General features: G+C 39.7%; 1 protein-coding gene across 4 annotated transcripts in view; it reads right to left on the bottom strand.

Moving 5' to 3' along the window:
• Window positions 1-14,825, bottom strand: part of CDH17 (cadherin 17) — a 130,023-nt gene that overhangs the window by 91,319 nt on the left and 23,879 nt on the right. For 2 of the 4 annotated variants that reach the window (XM_057532485.1, XM_057532488.1), the window contains exon 1: window positions 4,360-4,597. The exons of 1 other annotated variant lie outside the window; for it this stretch is intronic. The gene's annotated coding sequence lies outside the window, so the exon portion shown is untranslated. Of the gene's footprint in view, window positions 1-4,359; window positions 4,598-14,825 lie in introns of those variants that run through there. One more of the 4 variants, XM_057532486.1, reaches the window with a different exon arrangement.

Raw genomic sequence — 14,825 nt, 5'->3', positions numbered from 1 at the left:
ATTTAAGACTTAGATAAGAAAATAAATCACTAATGCTAAGAAACACCGAACCATACATAATGCAGTTGCAAAATCTTAGCTAAGAGTCACCTGTGTTCAACCTAAAAATATTCAAAAAATACAGTTTGAGGCTAATAAAGAGGTTTTTCCCCCTGCTATCTATTTTGGCAGAAGTAGATCCGGTTTGCAGTTGTTTATTTCAGGAATATTTTTACTCCATCTATAGATGGTTGCTCCAGGCAATTAGGCAAGGTCCTTAATCTGGCGCTAGCTACCCATGTCAGGAAACTGCTAGAGAATCTTATGACTGGAATGGTTAGTAAATATCCACATCAGCCATACATTGGACAAATGCCGTCTAGAGCTTTCTAAATCTGGAGAGTTTATTAAAACTGGGCCTTATATCATGAGATCCTGGTTCAGTAGGTCTGGGGTGCATCCCAGGGATCAACATTTTTAAAGCCCTCTGGATTCCTTATGTGGGTAATCACATGGACCCTTCTCTGAGAAACACAGCTTAAGGATTCTGTGCTTTATCCACCAGTAAATATTCTTTAGCAAGGCCTGTGCTTGATATTAATTTCCCCCCATCATTTAGGATCCATTTCTGCAGGATCTGTCTCATACAACACTGCAGTTGGCTTGATGTTGTACATGCAGACTGAATCTGGCAGACACAAAGATGCTCATCTTGCCTCAGACATTTTTTTTTCACAGTCTACTGAATGTTTTATTTGACCTCAGTTTTTTTCTTAATTCCAAGAAATTACAATAATCTTGTTGGTTTTCTGAGACCTATCTCTGTGTCTCTTATCAGATTTCACCAGCATGGGTCATTCCTCACATCCAGTTCACTGCCCAGACCATTGCATCTTGTTTCCACCTCCTGTACCCAATTGAAACTGCCCTCGCCAAGGTGATAACACCCCCTCATGATAATCAGAGACGCTCTCCGTGCTGCACCTTACCAGACCTCTTACAACATCTGACACTATCCACAGCTCTCCCTGAATTGCCTTTTACCCTTGGTTTGTTTGCCAGTACTTGGTCCTGGTTTTTCTTCTACCTCTCGAGCCAGTCCCTGGTAGTCCTATTTGTAGCCTCACCAGACTCCTGGGGTCAATCTCAAGTTATCTGGCCTCTTCACTCATTCTAGGAAGTTGGCTCTGTTCCCATCTGTACACCAAAGTCTCAAGTCTCTCTCACCAGCCCAGATCTCTCTCTTGGTCCGGGCTTCAGTCTTTTTAGTCCAACCAATTTTTGCCAGAGCACCATCTACACTTCCCAAACACACAACGAAACTCAACATATCCAAAATTAACCGTACGGTTTTAATTCCTCCCAAACTGATCCTCCTGGGACACCACTGCTTCATGCTAGCCCTGGTAGCATGTGTGCTGTGATTGATTAGTAATTCCTGTCATGGGTACAAATAGGAGACTGGCAATGGATATGCCTGGAAATCACCAACCTTGTCTAGGACTCTGTGACTTGGATATTGGGGCCTCAATAAACATTGGTTTCCCTTCTCTGCTTATGAGTCTCTCACTAGACAACAAAACATTGGGATTGCCTCTGAAAATGTTATCCTTAAGAAGTATTTCTTGGGAAAAAAAATAGTCTTTTCAACAAATGGTGTTGAAACAACTGCATATCCACATGCAAAGGAATGAAGTCAAACTCCTACCTCACACCATCCAGAAAAATTAACTCAGAATGGATTAAAGACTTAAGTGTAAGAACTCTGTAAAACCCTTAGAAGAAAACAATGGTAAATCTGTATGTCCTTGGATTTGGCAATGGTTTCTTAGATATAACAGCAAATGCACAAACAATAGAATAAACAAATTGGACTTCATCAAAATTAAGAATTTGTGCTTCAAAGAATACTATTGAAAAAGTGAAAAGACAACCCACAGGATGGGAGAAAATATTGCAAATCACATATCTGAGAAGGGAATTGTAGCTAGAAGACATAAAAAAACTCTTACAATTCAAAAATAAATACATAAAAATCTAATAAAAAATAGACAAAGGGTAAGAATAGACATTATTAAAGAAGGTATACAAATAGCTAACAAATATATGAAAAGATGGTCAACATGATTAGGCATAAGCAAAATGTAAATCAAAACCACAATAAGATACTACTTTATACCCATTAAGATAGCTATAGTAAAAAGGACACACATAATAACAAGTATTGGAGAGGATGTAGAGAAATCAGAATCCTCATACACTTCTGGTGGGAATGTAAAATGATACAGACACTTTGGGAAAAAAATCTGGAAGTTTCCTCAAAAACTTAAACCATTGGACCTAGCAATTTCATTCTTAGGTATGCATCTAAGAAAAATGAAAACATATGTTCAAACAAAAACTTGTACATGAATGTTCCTGGCAGCATTATTCATAATAACCAAAAGTAAAAACAACCAAATGTCCATTCATCTGACAAATGGATAAACAAAATGTGGTATATCCACATAATAGGATATTTTTCAGCCATAAAAAGGAATGAAACACTGGCATATGCTACAACATGGATGATGTAAAAGTAGCCAGACAAAAAAAGGCCAAGTACTGTATGATTCTATTCATGTGAAATGTCTGGAACAGGCAAGTTCATAGAGCTAGAAAGTAGATTAATGGTTGCCTGAGGTCAGGGAGTAGGGGGATGGGGTGGAGGGTTATAGTTAAAGGATATGGGGTTTCTTTCTGTGCTGATGAAAATGTTCTAAAATTCATTGTGATGATGGTTGCACAATTCTGTAAATATACTAAAAACTATTGAATTCTATACTTTAAATGGGTGCATTTTATGTACATTAATTTTATCTCAATAAAGCTGTTAACAAAACAAGGAAGAGGTAAGTCCTGCAGCCAAACCCACCCTGATATGAAATACAAGACACAGGCTAAACATTTGCAGTTACCTCAGACCAGGCATTTCAGAACAAATTCATTGTGTTCTATTATTATAGATGTTTTGAGGGGTTTTAATCATTTTATTTTCACTTAAATATACTTGTTTTACTTATTTTACTTATTATTTGATGTCCTCTTTTATGTTTTACTTTTAAAAATGTGAATAAGAATATTTCAGTACTTGAAGATTATCTTTGCCCTGAGCAAAGAAGGAAGGAGAAGACAGTGTGACCACAGGCCCTTTGGTCTCTCTCCTAATGTTTCAGGTCAGGCAGTTCAACACTAGAGAAACCCTTTAAACTCACTGCCCACCCAAAAGGGAAGACAATTTTCTTTCTACATGACCACACCTAGCAACTCGGAAGAAAAAGGAGACATTTTTTTCTCCCTTTGGTCTTTCCCCTCAGGGTAATATTAAGCCTAGTGTCAGTAACAACCCAGGAGAATTTCTGGAAAACCTCTGTTATCTTAAGCCTGAAATTTTCCAGTTGCTACATGAGAAAATCCAGGAACTGAAATCTCACATCTGCGATCCACTTGGTTCCCCTGCCTCTGCCAGTGCTCAGGAGCTTCTCACAGTGCAGAGGAAGGAGGAGGGGAGGAGGGGAGCCACTGGGGAGAGATTCTCGGGGGTCACCAATGAACGATCAGGAAGCACCAGGTCTCCCTCACAAAGCATGGGGGAGGCCCTGCAGAGCACCTTTAATTAAATTGCTTAGAATCCCTCTCACCCCCATGCCCCTAATTTAAACCTGATGTGCTTGACCAGTGTGTCACAGAGGCAGGGCTCCAGAGGGACTATTTTTACTCCCATATCCTCCCAAATCTGCTCCCTAAACATGAGAAACAAAGGGGGTTGGCTAGAACCAGGACTACATCCAAACAGACTTACAAGACAGAGGTGGCTGTACTGTCTCTAAGTTACAAATACAAAAGAAAACTAATAACAGTTAACAACACAGGATTTGACTAAAAGTTAACCAAAACCCACCACTCTTTTCTAACCCCTGAAAGAGTTTTCTGAAGACAAATAATAAATTTTCAGGACTGAGTTTCTTAGCCCTGGCTGCATGGAATCATAGGATTCTGATAGGATTGGTGTCTGATGACCTGACAGCAACCACCTCTAGGTTCTCCTTGGTACCAAAGGCACAGCTCAGGTTGAGATCCACAGATCTAATGCCTGCCTTTGCCGGGCACTTTCCTAATTGGTCTCAGCATGGTATCTCATTGAATCCTCACAACAAAACTGTGAGGTCATTATATTTATTACTTTACAAATAAGGAAACTGAGGAACAAAGAAGATAAAAATGGACTCTCCAAGGCTTGAATCCAGGTGTGAATTAAAAAAAAAAAAAAAAATCAAAGCACTTCATAGCTGCCCTGGGCTGAGCTCCTGTAGAATGCGTCTCCTACACAGCTCTACTTACCTACCAGGCACGACAATCAGATGGGCAGCTCAGTCCGCTAGGCAGATGCATCAGCTCACAGAGCCACAGCCAAAACATCAACACTTCCACCCCAGCAACATTCTCACCAGCTGTCCTTCCACTCCACCTTTTCTGAGAGTTACTTCACTGGGAATCCTGCCCCAGCTGTGAAACCTGCCCGGGTGTCATTTCCATTCACTGATAACATCAACCACTTTATCCCATAGAGTGCTTTCTACCCAGATCTCTTCCCCAGCTGTGTCCTCTTAGACGTCCCCCTGACCTCCCTTGTCATGGAGCAAGAGCATCCCCTGGCTGACTTGGATCCAGTCTCTCTCTCAGCTGGTCTGGAGGAAGGTCACCCTCTCTCAGAGCTAATGAGGAAGTGGTTAGCTTTACTGGAGCTCAGCTCAGACCAGCCAGGCCTAGCAGCCAATATTGTTCAAAGAATTAGACGTGACGCCAGGTGCACCTTGCCCCCAGCAGTAACTCAATTACCCCTCACTCAGTGAGCTTTCTACATGTACCCTCCCCTCAGTGACTGAACATTCTCTCCATTACTGGGGTATCATGTGGCTCCCAGTGCAGCAATGCCAACGTGCTGAACTTCCTTCTGGAATTTAACAAGAACCTTGGACTTTGAAAATTAATTTTCTTCTGTCTTTAGAATACAGGACTCTTTGGTCCTTTTTTTTATTGATCATGAGGGAAAGAATGAAGGGAAAATTACCAGGGAGCCAGTCCCAGGGGTTCTCAGTGTCAATGACACATTTCATGAGACTGACACAGGCAATGAGAACTTATTTCTCCCCGGATTTATTTAGCTCCCTAATAAACAAGTCTACTATTCTCTGAGTCAGAGTGTTTAAGACAACAGATTTTGGGTACTGGCAAATTAGGATCTGAATCCCAATTCCAGTGCTATTCTTTGACTTCTATATTTAACACCAACATGGATTTGGAAATCTTAGATTAGACCCTCCATACCTCAGCCCCTAGTCTGTTTGTGCTCATAACTGCAGTGGCCCAAGGGGGTGAAAAACTAAGATGCATTAGGGGTGTTTGTAGGGAGCTCTGAACTCTGTCTAAAAATGGTACCAAGATATTTAAGAATATATCTACGGTTGAAAGAGGAAATCCCAACATCTTCCATTAATTACTTTTCTAAACAGCCTTTCAACTCTACTCCACCTGCCTTGAGAGTGTTTTTGCCATCTGCCTCCCAAGCCCAGACCAGAAACCAACAGCAATTAGCCACATCTGTCGCAAGCCTAGGAGGCTTGATCACGCTATCTTGTTGTATTACAAAGCCTGCTAGGAAACTAAAATTGGTGTCGTTAACATAGCAAACCAAATACAAAGGAAGCCACAGAAAGTTAAGTTCAAATCCTCATATAAGTTTCTATTTAAAAAGTTAAAATGCAGCAAACATCAGTGAGAAAGCTTGAAATGAGTCATTAGACACCACAGTGAACACAATTTGGACACGTTTCTCACCAAATGACTTCTGGAGTTGCGGTGGGAACTCTGATTTCTATTGGTAGCTGACTAGAGAGTTGCCCTGACTTTATAACCCTGCAGCATATTCTTTATAACCCTATCTTCATATTCTGTGGAGCCTGCAACTCTCCCCAGCAGGAACCTTGCACAGTTTTCAAATGTAGCCCATCTGATTGCTCCAGAAGTTGTTTTGCCACTTAAAGTGTCCATCTATTGAATTCAGGGATGGTCCCCAGTTCCTGCTTAACTGTTTAGTCTGATCAGTAAGCAGTTACTTTATTTTTCTTCCATTTATTTGTTTATTTATGCCTTCTCTTTTTTTCCTCCAAACTCCCAGTCCATCCCTCCCCCACCCCACATCCCCCTTGGCAATCACAAGTCTGTTCTCTATGTCTGTGAGCCTGTTTCTGTTTCATAGATAAGTTCATTTGTGTCATATCTTAAATTCCACATATAAGTGATATCATATGGTATTTGTCTTTCTCTTTCTGAATTACTTCTAAACAGTTACTTTGATGATGTCTATTTAGCAAGTGTCTATTCTGTGCCAGGCACTGGGCAAAGTGCTTGGCTTATGTTATCTCTAATGTACACAAGTCTGAAAGTTAGGTCACGAACTCCATCCCCACTTACAGTTAAGGAAAATGAGGTTCAGAGAAGTCAAATACCGTGCTAAAGGACACATAGCTGGTAGGTTACAGAGCTAGGATTTGAACTCAGATGTACTGACTCAAGATCTTTGTCACTGTGAACATTGCTCCTGATTTATAGAGATGTCCTAGTCACAGCTTCTACCCTGGACACTGTGACCCCACCCTTTCTCTCATCACTTGGCCTTGAGTGACTCCACCAATCAGAAGAGGCCTTAGTATACAACCAACTTTGTTTTACATACTCTTAAAAAAAGTTCTGGAGAATTTATGTCAAAACTAAAACTGCTGCTTTGGGTAAACTCACTAATGTTCAAGTAGGCAATATTAAACAAGCCCTATTAATTCATCTACTTCTATAGTCCCTCCTGGACATATTTATATGAATTCATCCAGACTGCTCTGTCCAAATGCCATGCTCTCCATTTCAGAAGCCTCCTGGGCTCACTAAGGCTCTCCTGAGGATGAGGAAGGTGGTAACTTCTCTTTTCCTCTTGTACTGGTTAGGTCCTTGGAGGCTTTTTCCAAGTCTACTTGTGCTCAAGTCTGAAGAGGCACCATGCAAGTTACTCTTAACATCACCCATTTGTTGTAGACAATTTGAGGAATTTTGCTCTCTTAATCACAGAAGTTGGTAAGTTCTGCCTCTTAACTAGGAGTTCATGAGTGCTGACTTTGAACACAGAAGTTCATAAGTTGAACAAATGATCTATAGCTGCCTCCAATCAACAACTTAGAATAACTGACTTCCAGGCTCTAACCAGCTTCTAACCAGCTGAGTCTTGTCTGGCTGCTGCTACCCAGTTCTGATCAAAACCCTGAATGAATATGAGAAAGATTGAATGCTCACACACCAGGATGCTCACACCAGGACAAATTTCAAGTAGACCACAGATTGAATTTTTTAAAGGAAACATACAAGTACCAGAAGAAAACATGGCTGAATTCCCCTACAATCAGGAAATGGAAAAACCTTCCTAACTCAAAATCCAGAAGCAACAATGAAAAGACTAATAAACTTAATAATATTAATTTTTAAAATTTTGCATGGAAATGAACACTAAGAACAAAGTATCAAGATATGATAAACTAGGAAAAAAACACATGCAACATATAACAGAGAAAGACTTGAAATATTTAATGTATAAGAGCTTCTTAAAATAGAAACAAAAAAGACCCAAAAGAGTAGACAAATGGACAAGCAATAGGAACACTAGTTTACAGGAAAGAAATGCGAATAGCCCTAAAACACATGAGAAAAACACTGTACCTCACTAAAAATTAAAAAAAAATTGTAAGTTAAAGACTATTTCTTAACTATCAGATTAATAAAAATCTAAAATACAAGTCCTGTTGGAGAGGCTATGGAGAAAGAACTACTCTCATACATTGCTAGTGGGAGCAGCGGGAATGCGAAATGGTATTACAACGCTGTGGATGGGAACTTGGCAATATTAGCAAAATTACATTTACCCTTTGTCTTAGAAATCTCACTTCTAGGAATATATCCCATAGATGCACTGGAAAAATTATCCAAACATGTATGTACAAGGTCATTTATTTCAGCACTGGTTATTACCAAAAACCAAAAAAAACTAGAAGTAACCAAAATATCCACAATAAGGTTCTGGTTGAATAAAATATGGTGCACCCACTCAATGAACAGTTTGCAGTTAAAAGGAACAAGGATGATTTCTATATACCATTATGGAGCAATCTCTAGGATAACTATTAAGCGAAAAAAGCAAGATTGAAAAAAGTATATATAGTATGCTACCATTTATCTAATAATGAAGAAGGGGAAGATACAAATTTATATATTTGTATGTATATAAAATTATGTACATACATAAACACATGTAAGTGTGCATTTGCTTATACTTCAGAAAATAGAAGGATAAACTATATTTGTTTAATAGTTACCTTAGGGGAAGCAAGGGATCAAAGTGGAGAGAATAAGAACAGACGCTAGAACTTCTCTGAATATAACTGACTGTATAGATTTGACATTGGAACCATGTAAATTCTTTACATAACTACAAAACAACATTAAATCAAATTGAAAAGGAGCTATTCCTGAAAATAGAAAGCAAATTAAACAAATGAACTTCGCTGCATATGGAGTCGGAAGCATAACCTGAGAGGAACTAATCCAAGTAATTTAAAAACAGTAATATCAGGCTTCCTGGTGGCACAGTGGTTAGGAGTCCGCCTGCCAATGCAGGGGACATGGGTTCAAGCCCTGGTCCGGGAGGATCTCCCATGCTACAGAGCGGCTAGGCCCATGTGCCACAACTACTAAGCCTGGGCTCTAGAGCCTGCAAGTCACAACAGCTGAGCCCACGTGACACAACTACTGAAGCCTGCAAGACACCACTACTGAAGCCCGTGCTCCTGGAGTCCGTGCTCTACAATAGGAGAGGACACCACAATGAGAAGCCCGCGCACCGCATCAAGGAGTGGCCCAAGCTTGCTGCAACTGGAGAAAGCCCGCACGCAGCCCAACACAACAAAAAATAAATTAAAATAAAATAAAATTTTAAAAAAGGAAAAAAAAACCAAACAGTAATATCTCTGTGAACCCTAGTGGGTTAGAACCTAAGGACAAAAATCACTTTAAAAATCTTGAACTGTTTTCAGAAATCATTCTGCTAGCAATTATATTAATATCATCATTCTGAAACGTAGATAGTAAAGTCAAAAGTAATTATGTTAATATTGTTTGGAACCAAGATTTTAGGCAGAAGAGTGGAAATATACAAATACAAAATCAAAGAAGTTAAAGTCCTGCAGTACTAAGTTCAAATTCAAAATATTAGCAGGAACTCATGATGTATTTTCTCTTAAATATTTTTTATCATTCTGTCCACTGAAACAGCCTAGAAACAATGACCAACTCATAAGCAGTGAGCAGCTTGGCTAAAGCCAGCTTGTGATCTTTAAATATTGTTTTTCACAGAAGGAACTAAGCCTCCTTGGAGAAATTGCTGATTCTAGGTCTGGAGCAGGAAATGACAAAATGTACCTAGAACATTTGTCATAACGGACAGCAAGGAAGTTATCAAAAAATACTGGGGTTGTGTCAAAGGATTCAGAAGCAAACAGAAAGAGGCTCTCAGAGGCAAAAGGTGGAAATATTTGAAAACCAACAAGAATAATGATGGCAATGAACTGAAACACATCAAATATGTTAAAATTCATGAAGTTGTAATTATACTTGACAACAAAAACTCATTGATCACCTTTGGAGGATGCCTGAGAACCAATTCATTATTCTGAACACATTTAAGAATCAAGGATTTAACCTGCCCTTGCCATACAAACTGTATCTCAGGGTAACCAAATAGTTTTAAGGAAAAGTTTCTCTTTCTAGAAGTCTTCCAGTGAATAAATGAAGGAATTATAGAATTAGAATATTACCATTTTGCAATCCCTACTGAAAAATCGGATCTAATCAAAGATGATAAACCACAACAAACAGACAACTGGTCACCCAGTTTGCCTCCTGAAAGAAGTATGCAATACCACTTATGAAGAATTCTTGATGGAAAATTATACTTAAATCAGATCAAACCTTCCATTCTAGACTGTAGGTCTAAAGAATTAGTCTATAGGAAATGTTGGTCAGAGGAACAAGTTACAGACGAAATGACACTCAGGGCTGCAAAATACAAAATGTGAGAAACTGCAGGACAGATGACTCTGTTTCTTCCATATATAAATTGAAAAGGAAAAAATGATTAAAAGATTATAGATTAAAAGAAATTTAAGAGAAGGTGTGGACCTTATTTGGACCTGATTGAAACAAACCAATTCTTTCTTTTTTTTTTTGGCCACACCCCAAGGCTTGTGAGATTTTAGTTCACCAACCAGGGATCAAACCCAGGGCCTCGGCAGTGAAAGCACAGAGTCCTAACCACTGGACTGCCAGGAAGTTCCCCAAACCAATTCTTTTTTTAAAAAAATACATATAAATAGGGAAATTCTTTTGTTGTCCACTTTTAGGTGTGAAAATGGTTATGTGGTTTCAGTTCTTAAAAGGTTCTCATTTAGCAATACACATAAAAATAGTTATGGGTGAAGTGGTTTGCTATCTTTTTTTTTTTTAATATTCTAGATTGACTCTTTTTTTTTTTAATTTATTTATGGCTGTGTTGGGTCTTCGTTTCTGTGCGAGGGCTTTCTCTAGTTGCGGCAGGCGGGGGCCACTCTTCATCGCAGTGCGCGGGCCTCTCACTATCGCGGCCCCTCTTGTTGCGGAGCACAGGCTCCAGACGCGCAGGCTCAGCAATTGTGGCTCACGGGCCCAGTCGCTCCGCGGCATGTGGGATCCTCCCAGACCAGGGCTCGAACCCGCGTCCCCCGCATCAGCAGGCAGACTCTCAACCACTGCGCCACCAGGGAAGCCCAGCTATCTTGTATTTGCTTCAAAAGAATCCATTCTGGCTGTCGGGGAGGGTAGTATGGTAGAGGGCAGCAGAAGTGAAACAAAACTAGGCATGAGCTGATAATTGCCAAAGGAACTGGGCAATGATGGTACATGGGAGTTTATTACATTATTCTCTCTACTTTTGTTTATTTTGACATGTTCTATTAGAAAACTTTAAAACGAAAAAATTTGTTACACACACACACACCCTGACTTTCCCTACCTTCTTGATCATGTTTTGAGCAAAGGATCTGGGTCAGTAATGGGTGAGTGGTGATTTTTTTTGTTCAAACAATCAAGACATTTATTTCTTTAGAGACAGTGATGGGCACATTCTCATTGGAAAGCTGCCGGAGGAGAGACGGTTCCACCGTAACCCCATGTGCTGTTCCTCTGATTTCACATTCTGAATCTGGCCTTTCAGAAAAAGTGAATGAAGATTCCTGAACTGGAAGGTAAATTTGGAGGTCAAAGTACTACAATATTAGTATTGAAACAGAAGAACTGTTCTCCTTTGTTAGCGTCTGAACAGAAGTAGTGCTTGTAGACAGAGGAGCTGGTGACCTGGAAGCAAAGGGGGTGTAGGGGGAAAGGGGCAGACTGTCCACTTGAGATTAAGCCTCAGGAATTTGCAAACATCTTGGGGATGTCTTTAGCCTTTCACAGCGTGATTTGAGATTCTGTGTCTCCAATGGTCAGGGAAATCTGAGCTGATGGCGGGTTTACAAGCAATTAGACTCACTGCCGTTCATGAATTATCATTCCAGACCATGTACTAAGCATTTTATATTAATTACCTCATTGAATCTTCACGGTCCTTCCCCTCCACCATGGCACAGGAATTATCACCCCAATTTTACAGATAAGAAAAAGGAGGTTCAGAGAGGTCGAATTATCCTCTCAGGGTCACACAGCTAGCAAGTGACTTCATTTGTCCTCAAACCTAGGGAAGTCTGCCTGCAAAACCCTTCCTCCACTGTCTGGGTTTGGCAGGCCTTGGGCAGCACTTTGTGGACACCAGTGATTGGTGTCACTGCAGGCATCATGCACAGAGCATTTCCTGGGTGAAAATCCTACCCCTTGAAATAAGGGCAACGGCACCATCAGGGAAAGGATGAATACCTGTTACAGAAGTTAAGTGAGTTCAGAAGACAATGTATGCCGCTGTCGCCTATCCGGGCAGCAAATCCAGGACAAAAACATCCAGAAAGCCCGACAGGTGCTGGTGGGCAGTGAGTAAGGAGAAAGTATATTTCACAGCTCCTTTTTCCCATTACCTTATAACACTTTTAAATAGACCTCAAATGATATTTTTATAGACAAACACAGCCCCTTTTCCCCTGTGGCAAGTAAGGCAATAAAGGCTCATTTATTTAGCATCCTATTGATTAGAAAGTAGTGATACACATTAGAGAAATGCAAATCAAAACTACAATGAGGTATCACCTCACACCAGTCAGAATGGCCATCATCAAAAAATCTACAAACAATAAATGCTAGAGAGGGTATGGAGAAAAGGGAACCCTCTTGCACTGTTGGTGGGAATGTAAATTGATACAGCCACTATGGAGAACAGTATGGAGGTCCCTTAAATAACTAAAAATAGAACTACTATATGACACAGCAATCCCACTACTGGGCATATACCTTGAGAAAACCATAATTCAAAAAGAGTCATGTATGACAATGTTCATTGCAGGTCTATTTACAGTAGCCAGGACATGGAAGCCACCTAAATGTCCATCGACAGATGAATGGATAAAGAAGATGTGGCACATATATACAATGGAATATTATCCAGCCACAAAAAGAAACGAAATTGAGTTATTTGTAGTGAGGTGGATAGACCTAGAGTCTGTCATACAGAGTGAAGTAAGTCAGAAAGAGAAAAACAAATACCATATGCTAGCACATATATATGGAATCTAAAAAAAAATGGTTCTGAAGAACCTAGGGACAGGACAGGAATAAAGATGTAGACGTAGAGAATGGACTTGAGGACGTGGGGAGGGGGAAGGGTAAGCTGGGATGAAGTGAGAGAGTGGCATTGACATATATACTCTACCAAATGTAAAATAGATAGCTAGTGGGAAGCAGCCGCATAGCACAAGGAGATCAGCTTGGTGCTTTGTGACCACCTAGAGGGATGGGATAGGGAGGGTGGGAGGAAGACACAAAAGGGAGGAGATATGGGGATGTATGTGTACGTATAGCTGATTCACTTTGTTATACAGCAGAAGCTAACACAACATTATAAAGCAATTATACTGCAATAAAGTTGTCAAAAAAAAATAAAGAGCATAAAAAATATCAAGGAGACTATTTAAAGCATGTTTAAACAGAGGTTATTCTTCTTTGCCACTTATTCTAGAACAGGGCAGTATGCTAAGAGCTTTAAATGTATCCTGTTATTTCAATATTCTATAGCATTCCTATGTGGTAGCTTCTATTTTTAACCTCAATTACAGAAAAGCAAGCTAACATTTAGGGGAGTTCAGTGATTTACTCAGCATTACACAGCTTGTAAGTAACAGAGCCAGGATTCAAAACCAGGTCTCTCTGGAAGCAGAGACTGCATGAATCTTTGTTCTTGTTTTTTGTTTAAAACAGTTTAGACATGAAGGATGTAAGTTATATATTAAACTCCCATGTTACTATTGCCCAGCTTATGACATAAAATATTAGGAATAAAGTTTATACCCCTGCAAAAAAAAAAAAGTAGTGGTACAATACAGTGAGAATTGATGACTGTGAAGATGACCCAAAGGCAGTGAGATATCCTAAAGAGGTTTATGACCCATCAAAATGCAATTACATTCCAGAGGCAGAGCATTAAATATATCTTATTGAATTAGATTTATCTGACAACTGTTCAGCTGCATATGGTTATGTGAAATCTATATAACCAGAATACTTGATTACCCAGAATAAACATATTCTCTGATGATGCTGGCTTTTCTGTCATTGGATCTAGATAAACAAAACCTCCACCGTACATATTTACTCTACCACATGAAGAGTTGAAGATAGATAAAACTGAACTGGAAAGAATCTAGTAGAAAATCATCTGGAGATAGCCCTTTCAAAATGTATCATTTCTAGGGAGATACTAAACACTACAACTTGGAAGCCTGCAGTGATTCCCTGGTACATTTGGGGAGGCTGTCCAAATCTATTATCTTGTTTAAGGAAATAATATATGTAAAGTCCTGTATATGCCAAATAATTGGTAAGGGCTCCTAAGTGGCAGCTATTGTTATTACTATCATAATTATTAAAATGATCCTTGCCTTGTAGGTCCTTATAATAGAACTACGTTGATGGAAACTGGCTTATATTGTCTTTTATTTTGTCATCAGAAGAGGAGTGGGTGTGTGTCTTTGGTCTTAGTTTGAATTAAGATTCCCTTGAACATAGTACAATCTAATAATGACCATATTATTCCCTGTTTTATGCTTTTAATTTATCCCAAGTAAGGAAATACTGAAAAGCAGGCACAAGACAAAAAGACTACAGTATTTCTAAAATGAAGAATCTTTGTGAAAAAAGTGCTATGAGCAGGGTTGTCAAGTGAAGTCCCTCAGCTGATACAAGGCAGCAGAGAACACTGATACCCTTATTGTCTCACCAGAATTAGTCAGGGTTCTCCAGGGAAGCAGAACCAACAGCAAGAGATTTCTTTTAAGGAATTGGCTCATGCAATTATGGAGGCTGGCAAATCCAAAATCTGCAGGGTGGGCCAGCAGGCTGGAGAACCAGGAAGAGCAGTTCAAGTCCAAAGGCCATTGATTGACAGAATTCTTGCCCAGGGGAAAATCAGTCTTGTTCTGTTCAGGCCTTCAACTTATTGGGTAAGGCTCACCACACTAGGGAGAGCAATCTGCTTT

Source organism: Balaenoptera acutorostrata, chromosome 17, assembly GCF_949987535.1.
Source record: "Balaenoptera acutorostrata chromosome 17, mBalAcu1.1, whole genome shotgun sequence".
NCBI classification, from domain to species: Eukaryota; Metazoa; Chordata; class Mammalia; order Artiodactyla; family Balaenopteridae; genus Balaenoptera; species Balaenoptera acutorostrata.
This window is presented reverse-complemented; position numbering and strand designations above follow the sequence as displayed.